Source organism: Pleurodeles waltl, chromosome 3_1, assembly GCF_031143425.1.
Source record: "Pleurodeles waltl isolate 20211129_DDA chromosome 3_1, aPleWal1.hap1.20221129, whole genome shotgun sequence".
Classification (NCBI taxonomy): domain Eukaryota; kingdom Metazoa; phylum Chordata; class Amphibia; order Caudata; family Salamandridae; genus Pleurodeles; species Pleurodeles waltl.
In genome coordinates this window covers 1,571,567,223-1,571,583,191 of record NC_090440.1, presented here as the reverse complement: position 1 = coordinate 1,571,583,191, position 15,969 = coordinate 1,571,567,223, and positions in this window count along the sequence as shown.

The window sequence follows — 15,969 nt, the reverse complement described above, 5'->3', positions numbered from 1 at the left end:
GCCATACTTAATATGACCTTCCTACTCCTTTCAGATCAGCAGCTACCACTTCAACAATGAATGAGGGCAGCCCCAATGCTAGCCTATGAAGGGAACAGGCCTCACAGTAGTGTAAAAACAAATTTAGGAGTTTTACACTACCAAGACATGTAAACTACACAGGTACATGTCCTGACTTTTACCCACACAGAACCCTGCTCTAGGGGTTAGCTAGAGCACACCTTAGGGGTGACTTATATGTAGAAAAAGGGGTGTTTTAGGCTTGGCAAGTACTTTTAAATGCCAAGTCGAAGTGACAGTGAAACTGCACACACAGGCCTTTCAATGGCAGTCCTGGGACAAGGTTGAGGGGCTACTTAAGTCGGTTGCACAACCAGTGCTACGGGCCCACTAGTAGCATTTAATCTACATGCCCTGGGCATATGTAGTGCACTCTAGTAGGGACTTATAAGTAGATTAAATAGTCCAATTTGGTGTGATCCAAGGTTACCATATTTAAAGGGAGAGAGCATATGCACTTTAGCACTGGTTAGCAGTGGTAAAGTGCGCAGAGTCTAAAAACCAGCAAAAACAGTGTCCAGAAAATGGAGGGAGGCAGGCAAAAAGTTAGGGGTGACCACCCTAAGGCTGTCAGGTCTAACAACGACCATGGGGGAAACTGCCAACACAGACAGCCACTTTAACACTCAGACCGCCACGGCGGTAGAAACAAACACTGCGGCGGTAACCGCCAACAGACAGGTGGAAGACAAAGTACCGCCCACTGTATTTCAACACGCCTATCCACCACCTTTTCAGGGGCAGAACCACCGCTATAAAAAGCAAGGCTGAAACAGTACACAGAAGGTAGAACACTCACCTCTCAACACCCAACGAGGAACCAGGATGCCATGGAGCCCGAACTACAGGTGTTACCAATGCTTCTCTTCCTCCTTGTGTACCAGGAACAGGACCGACGCCGTCGACGACCACAGTGAGTACTGCAGCTACAACACAGGGGAGGGGGGAGGGTAAAGAGAGCGACACACGCAACACGCAATACCCCCACCCTCACCCACAACACCATCCTCACAAATACATGCAGCAACATTACATATACACCCTCCCACCCCCTAGAAGAATGCAAGGACAAAAGGAAATTATTGTAACAATTATAATCATGAATAATCAGATAGTGAAAGTTCAAAAATCAGTATATACAAATATGTACACCAACTACACAAGTCCGGATAGTGGACCACTGGGCCCAAAATAAATGGGCGAAGCCCACATTAGATACCTGACTGGAAACGGAGAGAACACTGCTGGGGCATCAGGTTGAAAATATACAGGCACCTCAGCCAGATGAACGCACAACGCCACTGCTGCATGAGGGGGCTCCATGCCCATTGCTATATCCTGGGGAGCGCAAAGCCACTGTCTCTCAAGTCTCTCCACTGGGTGGTTTGTCCACTGCTTCATACTGGGGAGTGCGAAGCCACAGTCTCTCAAGTCTCTCCAGTAGGTGGTTTGCCCACTGCTTTATCCTGGGGAGTGCAAAGCCACGCTCTCTCAAGTCTCTCCAGTGGGTGGTTTGCCCACTGCTTTATCCTGGGGAGTGCAAAGCCACAGTCTCTCAAGTGGATGTCATTCTCCACTGGTTCTGAAGGGTCCCTTGTGCCCAGAGTGCTTCATCCTGCCAAGGACTGAGGTAGTCGATGTATCTCTCCACTGGTTCTGGAGGGGGCATTGTGCCCAGAGGGCATCATCCTGACGAGGACTGAGGTAGTGGATGTATCTCTCCACTGGTTCTGGAGGGGGCCTGGTGCCCAGAGTGCTTCATCCTGCCAAGGACTAAGGTAGTGGATGCATCCCTCCACTGGTTCTGGAGGGGGCATGGTACCCAGAGTGCTTCATCCTGCCAAGGACTGAGGTAGTGGAAGTATCTCCCCACTGGTTCTGGAGGGGGCTTGGTGCCCAGAGTGCACCACGTGCAGTGCGGCCGGTACAATTCCCTCACCTGGGTGTGTGTGCCACGAGATTGCTGAGGTACAGGTAGCATGATACGCCATGGAGGCAGCGACATACCCCACACTGCTGCGGCTTCTCCTTCCACCTGCAGGTGCAAACAGTGATGGAAGTCATGCCTCATGGAAGCTGCCCAGGGTCCAGGAACTCTCCTCCAGCCTCGTACAACTGACCACTGGGGATGGTAGCCATGTCAGTGGTGGTGTCACTGTCCGATCACGTCGCGGGGCCGGTGGCAGTGCTTGCAGTGGTGTGGTGGTGATGCTGGTGGTCGTGCATGGGTCAGCACCTGCTGAGGGACACATCAGGACGTCTCCTGCAGCCTCGGACGGCTGCCCACTGGGGAAGAGGCTGGGGACTGTCGCTGAGGCTGTAGACGTGCCGGTGGCTGTGCAGGTGGCAGTGCAGGTGTATGTGGGGGGGCAGCTAGCGGTGATCGCCACCGTACAGGTTGGTGTGGTCATGCACAGAAGGTGTGACACTGGTCCCTCAGTCGGTGCCACTGTGCCTTCTCCTGACCTGCTCTTCTGCTTTTGTCCCTTCCCCACCTTTGATGGTGCCGCAGTTGTCTTGCCACTATCCCCTTTTGTTGTTGCTGAGCCCTTGGTGGCTGGTACTTTCGGCTTCTCCCTCTGGGATGTGTTCACCTTTTTCACCTTGGCAGGTGGCGGAATGTCCTTGTCCTCGCTACGTGGCACACTGGCAGCCCTGATGGGTGGCACACTAGATGACCCCGCAGTTGCTGGCACCACTGTGCCTGGAGATTTGGTGGCTGAGGTGCTGGGCTGTGACCTGGAAAGCCTGGCCCTAGGGGAACGACGGGGGTGAGGTGAAGTGAAGAGGTCAAGGGTTGCCAGGAAACATTTTTTAGACACACTGGGATGGGAAGATGGAGGGAGTTTGGGAGTGGAGGAAGAGGTAGTGGTTGTAGGAGGTGTACTTTTGCTGAATTTGGGTGAAGGTGCATGGGCCGGAGGGTGTTGTGAGGTGGATGGCTGTTGGGTGGGTGTGTGCCTGCGTTTGTGTACTTTGGGAGGAGGGCTCACAGACACACTGGGAGAGGACACAGGGGATGTGTGAATGGTAGTGGGGGTGGTGATTGCACGTGAGCACTGTGTCGTGATGGGCGTGCTGGTGATGGAGGTAGTGGCTGAGGATGTAGTGCATTCTGGTGTGAGTGGAGATGAGACGGGAGGGAGGAAGACGACGTGGAGGAGGGGGACACAGTGGAGGCAGTGGATGTTGCTGTGTCTGCATGGGGATGGTGCTTGTGTGAGTGCCTGTGGCATGTGTGGTGCTTATGTTTGCCATGTCTACTCTTGTGTGTTGATGTGTGTGCATGCTGGTCTGATGGTGTGTATGGGACAGGCTAAGGTACAGGGGATTGGGTCTGGGTGGAGGAATTTGGAGGGGGGGGCTGGACACAGGGACAATGGCTGCCATCGGTGCTGAGGCCAGAGCCTGACATGCTCTCTATTGGGCCGCCTGCCCAGAATAAATGCCCTCCAGGTATGCATTTGTTTGTTGCAAATGCCTCTCAACACCCTGGATGGCATTCAAATGGTAGATTGCCCAACAGTGAAGGATCTCAGGAGGTCAATAGCCTCCTCACTGAGGGCAGCAGGGCTGACTGGGGCAGGGCCTGAGGTCCCTGGGGTGAAGGAGATGCCCACCCTCCTGGGTGAGCGGGAACGGGACACACGCTGAGGGGCTGATGGGAGGGCGGTGCTGGTAGGGGGGGTGGCGGCTGTACCTGTTGATGCAGTTGGCACAGAGGTGTCGCCACCGCAAGGGATCTCCCATCAGAGGAGGAGTCGCTGTCACTGCTGTCTGCTCCTGTCACCACCGTGGAGCTCCGCTCGCCCTCCGTCCCACTGGTGTCTTCAGACTTCGTTGCTTCACCCTCCAGAGCCAAGGGGGTTGCAGCTCCCTCCTGCTCCGGTGCCAATGCTCCCCCACCTAACGATGCTATTACACACAAGAACAGGGAGACCACAAAAAGGGGGGGGGAGACAGAAGAAAAACATGTTCAGTACATGAACACCACTACCGTTGGCGGACACAACACATAGGGAGCAGCTCTCAGCACTATGCCATGCACTAACTGTTCCTAGAAAATTCACATGACCATGGGGTACAAGGCCTAATCCCAATTGCTGCACACCTGGAAGTCACAGGAGCCTGACTAGGTGTAGATGGCTATTACCACGAGTGGGGTTGGGGTGCCACAGAGCCTGCCTCACAAGGTACCTTGCCTACCAAGTTCGCGCTGGCCGAGGGGAACCCACTGCCCTCCTCCCCCACCTAGACACCTCGTTATGTGCGCAGAGTCAGCTGAATGAGAGTGTACTCACTCCCTTGTGGCTGCTGTGATGCCCTCAAGTGCCCATCCAACTCCGGATAGGCCACTGCCAGGATCTGGAACATCAGGGGGGGTCAGGCACCCATTCCACGTTGGGAGGCCATCCCCAGCAGGGTCTCCGCCGTCTTCTTGCTCCAGCGGCGCAGGTACTTCCATCTTTTACGGCAATGGGTGCTCCGTCTGTGGTAGACCCCAAGGGTCCGGACGTCCTTGGCGATGGCACGCCAAATACCCTACTTCTGGTGGGCGCTGACCTAGAGGAATGTTACGGGGAAAGGAAATTACTCACCCATCCGGACCGTCATACTCATTGCCCACCAGTTCCCACCCATGCACTGATGCACATACACTCCCCATCCGCACATGCAGGCCTCAGCCCCCCCATGTATCTTCCATCCACACTACTCAAAGCAGGCATTGCCCATGCAGCATGCTCACAGTGTACAGACCCCTGGTGGACCTGTCGACAATGGAAGAGAGACACATCATAGTCACATACAGACATGATCGTGCATCAATCCAGGAACTGTGTGCCCAGCTGGAGCCAGACCTGATGTCAGCTATCCGCCATCCCAAAAGAATCCCCCCTCTAGTGCAGGTCCTGTCTGTACTCCATTTCCTGGCCAGTGGGTCTTTTCAAACAACAGTGGCCATGGCGTCAGGGATGTCCCAGCCAATGTTCTCTAATGTGTTGTCCAGAGTGTTGTCTGCCCTGCTGAAACACACGCGCAGCTACATCGTTTTCCCTCAAGTGGAGGATTTGCCCACAGTGAAAGGTGACTTCTATGCTCTGGGAAATATCCCCAACATCATTGCTGCCATTGATGGTACACATGTGGCATTTGTGCCCCCCCGCAGGAATGAACAGGTGTACAGAAAACGGAAAAGCTACCATTCAATGAATGTGCAGATGGTGTGTTTGGCAGACCAGTACATCTCCCATGTGAATGCCAAGTATCTTGGCTCAGTGCATGATGCTTACATTTTGAGAAATAGCAGCATCCCTTATGTGATGGGGCAACTCCAGAGGCACCGTGTGTGGCTAATAGGTGAGCCTAAAGTCCCTACACTGTTCCATTTGGTGTCTGGGTATGGGAGATTCCCTAATATTTGGAGGATGTCTAACAGTTGTCCCTCAATATTTGCAGGTGACTCTGGTTACCCCAACCTGTCATGGCTACTGACCCCAGTGAGGAATCCCAGGACAAGGGCAGAGGAACGCTACAATGAAGCACATGGGCGAACTAAGAGGATAATAGAACACACCTTCGGCCTCCTGAATGCCAGATTCCGGTGATTCCATCTGACAGGTGGTTCCCTATACTACTCACTGAAGAAGGTGTGCCAGATAATCGTGGTCTGCTGTATGCTGCACAACCTGGCTTTGCGACACCAGGTGCCTTTTCTGCAGGAGGATGGGCCAGATGGTGGTCTTAAGGCAGCTGTGGAGTCTGTGGACAGTGAAGAAGACGAGGAAGAAGAAGAGGATATCGACAATCGAAACAACATAATCATGCAATACTTCCAGTGAGACACAGTTAGGAAGATGTCACTGCTTCCCACATCTCATACTATTGTTGTAGCTAGCACAGGTCTGTCATTTTCACTCAGTGTATGGACCCTGACTTGTCACTTTGACTTTCCACTTCACAGATCTGGGTCCCACTTTGTGCCTTCTGCTATGTTTACTACTGGCCTACAGCTGTGTTACATTGTTATGTGAACAAGTAAATTGACATTGCTACATTCCATAGATTTAGCAATTACACATTTTTGAAAGCACAGACTGACTCCAGATTGTTTTGTGATTGAAGTGTGTTTATTCCTGTGCAAATAATTGGAGGGGGTTGTAAAATGGGCTGGGGTGATGGTGGCGGTATGTCCATGGCAGAGTCCAGTCTATTTGTTTCACAGGTGCATTGTCCAAAGGGGCATAGGAGGTGGAGCAATGGCAGTTTAAGGATGGACAGGGTGACATAGTGGGACAGAAGCGTGACATTCAGGGGGGGGTCTTATTTCCTGGCGGGGGTCTTGGCAATGTTCTCTGTCTTGTTCCTGGATCTCTGGTTCTGGAGGGGGCAACATGCCCTGTGCTTGGTCCTGCGGAGTGCAAGGCCACAGTCTCTCGGGTGGTTGTCTTCCCCACTGGTTCTGGAGGGGACAGGCTGCACTGCAGCCCTTGGAGGCTGGATCACATTGTGTACGCCGGCGGTGATGGCTGCACTGTAGTGGTGGTAGTGGGTGGCTCCCGCTCAGCCCCTGCTCCGTGCGATGGCTGTACTGTGGTGGTGGTGGAGGTAGTGGGAGGCTCCTGCTCAGCCCAGGCACCCTGAGATGGCTGCACTGTGGTTGTGGAGGAGGTAGTGGGAGTCTCCTGCTCAGCCCCTGCACCCTGCGATGGCTGCACTGTGGTGGTGGTGGAGGTAGTGGGAGGTTCCTGCTCAGTCCCTGCACTCACTGAAGGCTGCACAACCATGGTTGGTGGTGGGGGCTTTGTAATAGCTGCTGGTCAGGCTCCTTCCCCTTCTTGCTTGCCAGTGTAGGCTCCTTCTCCTTCTTGCTTGCTGGTGCAGGCTCCTTCTCCATTCTGCTGGCTGGTGCAGGCTCCATCACCTTTCTGCTGGCTGGTGCAGGCTCTTTCCCCTTTCTGCTCGCTGGTGCAGGGTCCTTCCCCTTTTTGGTGGCTGGTGCAGGCTCCTTCCCCTTTCCACTGGCTGGTGAAGGCTCTTTCCCCTTCAGTATTTGTGGCCTGGAATTCTTTCTACCACGCGCAGGTGCAGATGGAAGTGGGCCTGTGGACTGTGTGGCTGAGGAGCTTGGCTGGGTTCTTGATACCCTGGCCATACGTACAGGACGGGGAGGAGCGGTAGGGAAAAGGGCAATGGTGGAAAGGAAAAGCTTTTTAGGGACATTGAGTTGTGAAGAGTGAGAAGTAATGGGAGTGGAGGATGAGGGAGTGGTTGTTGGAGGTGTTTATCTGCTGCAGGTGCATTGGCTGTATGCTGTTGTGAGGTGGATGGCTGTTGGGTGCCTGAGTGCTTGTGTTTGTGTACCTCCGGGGTTGTGGGGACAGACACAGGAGACGTGTGCATTGCTGTTGTGGAGGTGTCTGCCAGTTAGGTTTGTGTTCTGCTTGGTGTGTTGATGATGCAGGTAGTGGATGATGATGTAATGCATGCAGGTGTGAGTGTGGACGTAACTGGGTGGGAGATGGAGGAGGAGGGGGAGACAGTGGATGTTGTTGTGTCTGCAACTGGATGGTGTTTGTGTGAGTGCCTGTGGGATGAAGTGTGGTGCTTGTGTTTACCTGTGCCACTCCTGTGTGCATGTTCGTCTGACTGTGTGCTTGGGATGGGTTGGGGTTGAGGAGAATGGGACTGGGAAGTGGAAGTTGGAGGGCGGACGGTAGAAACAGGGACAATGGCAGCCATCGGAGAGGAGGCCACAGCCAGAATCGATCTCTGATGGGCCACCAATCCACTGTGAATACCCTCCAAGAATGCTTTAGATTGTTGCATCTGGGCTGCCAGCCCGGGATGACATTCACAATTTTTGACTGCCCTACAGAGATGGATCTCAGGAGGTCAATAGCCTGCTCACTCAGGGCAGCAGGGCTCAGTGGGGCAGGGCCTGAGGTGCCTGGGGCAAAGAAGATGCCCACCCTCCTGGATGAGTGGGCATGGACAACTCCATGAGCGGCTTCTGGGTGGGCGGGGCTGGTACGGTGTGGCGGCAGTCTGTAGCTGGGTTGGTCACAGAGGTGTCTGCTACCACCAGGGAGCTCCCATCGGAGGAGGTATCAGAGTCTGTGTTGTCCCCTCCAGTCTCCGCCATAGTTCTCCCGTCGGCCTCCGTCACACTGGTGCCCTCAGCATTGGTGGACTCTGCCTCCTGGGTCCTGTGGGATGCAGCTCCCTCCATCACCGTTGCCTCTGCTCCTCTGCCAGATGATGCTAATGCACATAATGAGAGGATAAAAAAACAAGAAAGGGGGGGAGAGAGTCAAAAGATAAACTGGAACAATGACTGCACCAACACCACTGTTGCGTACACAGCACCCTCACACACAGGGAACATGCCTGTGCACTATGCACTGCACTACCAGTGATATTGCTAGCGACCAAGGCATGAGGAGGAGCACACACCGCCAACTGCAGCACACCTGGGACCCACGTATCCCTGCCCAGTAGTGGATGCTAACAAGCTAGGTAGCCATAATTTTCCATTTAGACCCCTAGACACCAGAGGACCTACGCTGCTATGTCTGGCCTGGCCCAGGGACACCTAGGGACATATACCCACCACCCGGATACCACCGCACCAGGCGTAAGCTGCAATGATAGCCACTGTACTCAAACCCTTGTGGCTGCTGTGTTGCCCTGAAGCACTCATCCAGCTCTGGATAGGCCACCGGCAGTATGTGGGCCATCAGGGGGGTCAGGGTTTGACGGCCACCCCTTCCTCAATGGGATGCCATCCCCAGCTGGGCTTCCGCAGTCTTCCGTGCCCAGTGTCTCAGGACCTCCCATCGTTTGCGACAGTGGGTGCTCCGCCTTCCATAGACCCCCCGGTTCCGCACCTCCTTGGCGATGGCATGCCATATACCCTTCTTTTGATGGGCACTGACCTGCAGAGGAAATACAGACAGAAGAACACCATTAGACAAATAGTCCAGCCTGTCACACACATGGCCCACCATATCCCTTTCCATCACCATTGGCACATACATAGCCCAGCTCACAACATGTACACCGCCAACAGATAATACACCTGTGTTAGACCTGACAGCCTTAGGGTGGTCACCCCTAACTCTTTGCCTGCCTGCCTCCACTTTTTGGACACTGTTTTGGCTGTTTTTTAGACTCTGCACACTTTGCCACTGCTAACTAGTGCTAAAGTGCATATGCTGTCACCCCTTAAACATGGTAACATTGGATCATACCCAAGTGGACTATTTAATTTACTTATAAGTCCCTAGTATTGTGGACTATATGCGTATTGCAAGGCCTGTGTGTACAGTTTCACTGCCAATTCGAATTGGCATTTAAAAGTACTTGCCAAGCCTACAACTCCCCTTTTTCTACATATAAGATACCCCTAAGGTATGCCCTAGGTAACCCAAAGGGCAGGGTGCTGAGTAGGCAAAAGGCAGGACATGTACCTATGTAGTTTACATGTTCTGGTAGTGTAAAACTCCAACATTTATTTTTACACTGCTGTGAGGGCTGCTCCCTTCATAGGCTAACATTGGGGCTGTTCTCATATATTGTTTGAGTGGTAGCTTCTGATCTGAAAGGAGTAGGAAGGTCACATTTATTATGGCCAGAATGGTGATATAAAATCCTGCTGACTGGTGAAGTTGGATTTAATATTACTATTTCACTTTTAGAAAGTGAGCATTTCTCTGCACTTAAATCTTTCTGTGCCTTATTCTCCGTGTCTGGCTGGGTTTAGTTGACAGCTCCTTGTGCATTCACTCAGACACACCCCAAACACAGGATACTCAGCCTCACTTGCATGCAGACAGGATTGAACTGAAAGGGGACCTGGTGCACTTCTAAGCCTCTCTTTGAAGTCCCCCCCCTTCAAAGGCACATTTGGGTATATAAACAGGGCCTCTGCCCCTTCCAACTCAGACACTTGGAGAAAAAACGTATACCCAGAACATGCATCCTTCCAAGAAGAACTGCCTGGCTGCCCAAAGGACTCACCTGACTGCTTTCTGTGAAGGACTGCTGCCTTGCTGTTGCCCTGCTGCCTTACTGATTTCTTGCTGTGGTGAAGAAGTGCTCTCCTAGGGCTTGGAGAGAGCTTGCCTCCTGTTCCCTGAAGTCTCAGGACCAAAAAGACTTCTCTCTTGCATTTGGATTCCTTGTATGGCAAAGTCGAAGCACAGCTTGCTAAAAACGACGCACAGCCTGCCCCGCAGTGAAAAATTCACTGCACGCTGAACCGGAACGACGCAGCTCTGGTGACTTCGCTCCACAAGCCCAAGATTCCACGCACATACCCCGGGGCGTCGGAAAACCCCGCAACCCGAAGAGGATCCACGACCGAGCGCCGGAAATCAACGCACAGCCGTATCTGCGTGGAAACTAAATGACGCATCACTGTGTGCACCCGAGAAATCGACGCACACCTTCTTTGTTTCCACGCTTCTCCTCCTCCGCGGCCCATTGCAGAGATTTTTTACGCGAACCAGGTACATTGTGCTAAAAAGAGACTTTGTTTGCTTTAAAAAGACTGAAGACACTTTATATCACATGTCAGTGATATTTCTACATTTACTTATTGCATCTTTCATCATTTTGACCTGCAAATATCCAGATAAATATTATATATTTTTCTAAACACTGTGTGGTGTATTTTTGTGGTGCTATATTGTGTTATTGTATGATTTATTGCACAAATACTTTACACATTGCCTTTTAAGTTAAGCCTGACTGCTCAGTGCCAAGCTACCAGAGGGTGGGCACATGATCAGTTGGATAGTGTCTGACTTACCCTGACTGGAGGGAGGGTCCTTGCTTGGACAGGGGGTAACCTGATTGCCAACCAAAGACCACATTTCTAACAACCCGCTTACACAGTGCCTTCACACACATCTCCATGCATCCATGCCACATGCATCGTGCCCACAGTGTACTCACCTGTTGTCTGGAGGCCCATACAGCAGTCCGTACTGGGGTAGGACCCCATCCACCAGTCACTCCAACTCCTCCGAAGTGATGGCTGTGGCCCTTTTCCCGGTCACACGGGCCATGGTAGTTTCCAGACGTAGGTCACAGCAGCACATGCAGTGTAGGTACTCTCCTATGGAAGGTCAGGTAACAAGTGAGGAATATGATAGAAAATGGCGGTCACGTCCGCGGCGGTGCATACCGTCACTGCTGACGTAGATCACCATTGGCCACTATAACCCATAGGGCCCAATATTAACCAATGAGGAGTTGCACAGCAGTTCCCGACAGCCTCCCGCCATAGCGCATAACGTCAGCGGAATTACCTTACTTCCACCTGTCCCTCCACACAGGACAGGAGGACACCATTTCAGGAGGGGAGCCCTATGGAATAATGCTGCATCATAGAAGAAATAGGCATATACTGGACAAATCACCCTGACCCATTACATGTTCAGAGAATGCAAACTGCTGTTGTGGCTCCATTGTTCAGTTTGTGACAGGCTCCTCACTCTTTTGTCCCATAGATTCCTACTGCTGCGGATGAATAGGATATGGAGACATACCACCGTGTACAGGCCCTTGGTGGACTTGGATGCTCTGGAGGACAGGCTCATAATACTTACCTACAGACTGGACAGGGCCACAATCACAGAGCTGTGTGCCCAATTGGAGCCTGACCTGATATTTGCTATCCGTCACCCCACTCCATTTCCTGGCAACTGATTCTTTCCAAGTGACAGTGGGCTTAGCAGCAGGAATGTCACAGCCAATGTTCTCAATAGTGCTGAAAAGAGTGTTGTCTACCATGATAAAACACATGTGCAGCTACATTACATTCCCCCAGGTTGAGGATTTGGCCACTGTGAAGGCCGAGCTTTATGCAATGGGACATAGCCCCAGTATAAATGGGGCGATTGATGGAACACATATTGCATTTTGTCCCCCCTCCCCATCAGAATGAACGGTGTTCAGGAATTTTAAGACTTTCTACTCCATGAATGTGCAGATGGTGTGCTTGGCAGACCGGTACATCTCTCACGTCAATGATAAGTATCCTGGGTTGGTGCATGATGCCTCTGTCCTAATGAATAGCAGCATTCAAAATATAATGGCCCAACTACAGAGGCACAGGGTGTGGCTAATAGGTGAGCCCTGGTTCCCACCCAGTATATATTGGTGTTTGGGTATGGTGTGGGCCATATAGGATAGTGTGTGGTTAAATGTTGTCCCTCAATAATTGCAGGTGACTCTGGTTACCGAAACCTATCATGGCTGCTGACCCCTGTGAGGAATGCCAGGACAAGGGCAGAAGAACGTTATAATGAGGCACATGGGTGAACCAGAAGGAGAATTGAGAGAACCTTTGGCATACTGGAGGCTAGGTTTCGGTGCCTCCATCTAACAGATGGATCCCTGTGCTACTCACCCAAGAAGATCTGCCAGATAGTGGTTGCATGCTGTATATTGCAAAACCTGGCCCTCAGACGACATGTCCCTTTTCTGCAGGAGGAGAGTGGAGATGCCCCTTGTGGCAGCAGTGGACCCTGTGGAAAGTGAGGATGAGGAGGCAGCGGATGAAGATGAGGACAACAGAACATCTGTCATCCGTTAGTACTTCCAATGACACACAGGTAAGACAGTGTAACTTTACATTTCAATGACTTTGGTTGTAATCTGTGTGGCATTGGCATGCTGGTAATTCCCAATTCAATGTTCACTTACTATTCTCTCTGGATATTCATTTTGCAGATTTTGGTGATATGAAAAATACTCCTGGTGTGATCACTACAGCCAGCTACAGGTCATTAAATCTATGCTCATTCTATGTAGAGTTAATTGGCAATGGTTGTACCTATTTTAAACAATACACATTTCATATACATCACATACTCGAAATTGATTTTTGTCAAAGGGTGTTTATTAAAGTGCTAACATACAGGGGGAAAGTGGAATGGGATGGGTGATGATGGAGGAAATTCCAGGGTATTGTTCCAGCCTGTTTGTTGCACAGGTGCATTGTCCAAAGGGGCATAGGAAGGGGAGCAATGGCAGTTCATGGTGGACAGGGTGACTGAGTGGGACACAAGGGAGACAATCAGGAGAGTCTCAGTTCCTGGTGGGGGTCTTGGTAAGTGTCTCTGGCTTCTGTCTGGATCACAGGGAACATTTGTGGAGTGGCTCACCTTCTGCGGGGGAGGGGTGCTGGTGGCCTGTGAGTCCTGTGGAGGGGCCTCCTGGGCATTAGCGGCAGTGGAAGTGGGTGGCTGTTCATATGGTGGCTAGTGGCTGGGGCCCTCTTTTGTGAGACTACCTCCCTTATAATGTTGGCCATGTCTACCAGCACCCCTGCAATGGAGATCAGGGTGTTGTTGATGGCCTGCACGTCCTCCCTGATCACCTGGTACTGTCCCCCCTGCCGCCGCCTGTTCTCTGGCATGTTGTCCAGGATCTGGCCCATCGTGTCCTAGGAATGTTGGTAGGCTCCCAGGATCTTGGGGAGTGCCTGCTGGAGAGTCGGTTCCCTAGGCCTGTCCTCCCCCTGGTCACAGCACTCCTCCCAGTTTCCCTGTTGGCCTATGGCTCTCTCCCCTGAACCGTGTGCCCACTGCCACTGACCCCAGGTCCCTGATTGTCGTGTATGTGAGGTGTGGCCTGGGGTACCTGTACAGGGGTACACACTGCTGATTGACTTGTCCCTAGGAAACAGGTGTGGGTACGCTGGGTGGGTGCTTCCTGATGGGGGAGGCTCTGTGGTGGTCTGTGACTGGGCTAGGGTAACCGGCTGTCCAGTGGTCCCTTATGGGCCAGGTAGGTCGTCCAGATCCTGAAGTCCAGGGTTACTGTCATCACTGTGGGCTTCTTCAGTTGGGGAACCGGATAGTGCTGGCACCTTCTCTCCAGTGTCATTGGCTAGGGGACCTGTGGGGATGTAAAGGACGTGTTATGGTTGATATGTGTGACATACTATACATCACTGGCTTCCCCTCTATGGTTGGTTTTGCCCTGCCAGCTTTTACTTGTGCATGTTAGTGTATAATGGGATTGTTAGTTCTTTATGCTGTGCATGCTTTAGTGATGGGTTTCCATTCAGGACTGTGAGGGGTGTCCATGCATTGGTACAGCATGCAGGACTTGGCATTGGGATTAGTGTGATGTGATGGTGGAGTGTGTGGGATGGAGTGGAGTGATGGGATTTACCGCCAATGTCATATTGAGGGCCTCAATATGTCATATGTTACCACCATGCCCCAGGGGGCTATTCACACTGGCGTAACAATAGCTCCCTGTAGACCCTGCATCCAGGTCCAGGGGGCCACCTCCGGCACTGTGCAGGGAGTGTAAGCCCCTGCAGTGAGAGCTCATGTCTGGGTCCAGAGCACAGGGGCCATCTACCATGTACATTGCAGGGGAGCCAATCACATTTTGTCACGCCACTAACTGGACATGGTTTTGGGGTCACACTAAATAATTTCACATGCATGTATTTGTATACATGGCCTCAATTCACATACAAACGTGTACAGAGCAGAAATGTTTAATGTTGAGATACCCTGAATGTGTGACATATAGGGAGCAAAGTTATGAAAACTCACCTATCATGTTGACCGTAAGATGGCCATTGTTTAGCACATGTATGGACCTCTGTCAGTGTAATAACTTCCAGATGATGACCCTTTCAAGATTGTTTGTTGATAAACACTTAAGCACTTCCATAACGTGCATATATGTCCATTAATAATCATATCCACTTTGCCACATGCTATGTGTCCAACATGCAGAATACAGCAGATATTTGTGATGTCATTGCACTGTGCTTCATATGTACAAAGTGCATATCCTCAATATTAAGAAAGGAATGTACCATATTTTGTATTGCAGGTGATCCTGCACCATACACCCAGGCTGAGGAGGTGACCTTCAGAGATCCCAATGTAAATAAATTGTGTTTTTAGCTCCATAAGGACTGTGCATGATCTCTGTTATCTGTACATTGTGATGTGTATGGGGTAGCATAATTCACTTGTAACCAATTTACAGTACATGGTAATTCACCAATGAAGTTGCACACAGTAACGTGTGCAATGCATAAGGATGAATATCAATGTGAATGTAGTAGCAATGTATGCAGGCTCACATGATTGATGGTTCATTATCTGCTGTGGTGATGTTTGATCAGCTATGGTTTAGATGCTATGTGCCATCACCAGCCACAATATCTATAGATCGTCAAAAGTTAATTGTCCTACACCCATACCAAAATATGTTATAACAAAGTTGCATGAAATAAGCTGAGTTTGTCTGGACCTGGTATGCTTGCCTTTATCCATATTTGAGCATGAGACCAGTGGGGGTGCGGGGTAACATTAACAACATTAACAATTGTCAATATTACAGTGCCATGGCTACTATATGTAGTGAACATCTTTTAAAATACTATTTCTACTATTACTGTTTACCATCATACTATGCTCATACATGCAGAATACATTTATCCTCACTATCAAAATAAGTACTGGGTGAAAAACTATAGGCATTTTGTGTGCTCTCGCAAGTGCCATGATACTTTTGGGCTGCTACAAAGAGTGATGAGACTTTGCATTCACTTACGCTGCTTCCAGCCCCACAGGCAAGACTTTGCGTTTACCCGCACGACTTCTGGTCTGGACGGTGGGCAAAACAGTCCTACTCATGAGCATGAATACAACTGGAGTAGAATTCCTACTTGATCACATGACTGGTGGCCATTTTGCACATCTAGCCAGTGTACCTTTGCCATTTGTATGCATGTGTTCTTTTTCCCCATGCCTCCTTGCTCCTTGTTGTTTGACCATGTGGCTGGAAGCCATTTTGTGCATCTAGCCTGTGTCCCTTTGCCATATGCTTGTACGTGTTCTTTGTTCCCCATGCCTCTTTGCT